Raw genomic sequence first — 1,055 nt, 5'->3', positions numbered from 1 at the left:
CATTGTAGCCTGATGTAGCGGAGTAAGACAGTTTCTTCTTCTCCAATCTACTCAAGTAAAAGTAAAAGTATAGGGATTTAAAACTACTCCTAAAAGTACAATTGTTTCAAAAACTTACTCAAGTAAATGTAATGGTGTTTTGGGTGTTGGGGTTGGTTTTTGGGGTGATTTTGGGGGTTTGGGTGGTTCCTCCTGTGTCCTTTCCTTGCGACGGTTGATTCTGGACATCTTTGATTTTGCCCGACCTGTAACAGCTAACTTTCCCTTCGCTGAAACGATCACATGTCACGTGACTGCCCCCTACGTTGCTGTGGTAAACACAGTCCCCTGGTAAAGCATGTTCTTAACCTGGGTTTCGATCGCACGCCCGGGGTTTGTGGTGCAGTCCCAGGGTGCGCGTAGGTCAAGAACACACACCACGACTCATATGATTCCGAATGACACTCCCCTCTGAGCCCATCCTCAGAAGGTTCGTGAACGCTCATATTAAACTGTTTTGGGTCCGTACCTCCCACACAAGGTTTAAGATTGACCACTGTGTAGAGCCTATACTCTTCCTCCTGTCCAAATTAATACACATTATAAAATGAGACGTACGGCGGGGTAAAAACAATGACGCGTAGATACAAAGAGTAAAAAGAAAAGTAACGGTGCCATTGTGCCTGATGTAGCGGAGTAAAGCAGTTTCTTCTGCTCCAATCGACTCTACGATAAAAGTAAAAGTTAGGGTTTAAATACTCCTAACAAGGTACAATGTTGTTTCAAAACTAACTCAAGTAATTAAAGAAAGGTGCTAACTTCGTTACACCCGCACCATCTGCAATGTTAGTGGACTATCTAATCATCGCTAATATGTCCGTAATTCTTTTTACACCAAACCTATCTATCTACTATAACTTATGTTCATGAATCATCAAATTTTATGTGTTCGACGTATAAGCACTAAAAATGCAACACAGCAAGGCACCAAGAACAACGTGCACTCACTCCCCACTCTCTCACACACGACGACCAGAACAACACCACACACACACGCACGCACACACGCACACAGA

The 1,055-nt window shown here is 43.3% G+C and overlaps 1 protein-coding gene across 4 annotated transcripts in view; it reads right to left on the bottom strand.

The window, feature by feature from the left end:
- LOC116690692 (furin-like protease kpc-1) overlaps positions 1 to 1,055 on the bottom strand; it is a 298,529-nt gene that overhangs the window by 206,347 nt on the left and 91,127 nt on the right. The window lies entirely within an intron of this gene.

Source organism: Etheostoma spectabile, chromosome 6 (assembly GCF_008692095.1).
Source record: "Etheostoma spectabile isolate EspeVRDwgs_2016 chromosome 6, UIUC_Espe_1.0, whole genome shotgun sequence".
Classification (NCBI taxonomy): Eukaryota; Metazoa; Chordata; class Actinopteri; order Perciformes; family Percidae; genus Etheostoma; species Etheostoma spectabile.
The sequence above is the reverse complement of the archived record's forward strand: the minus strand, read 5'-3'. Positions and strand labels throughout refer to the sequence as shown.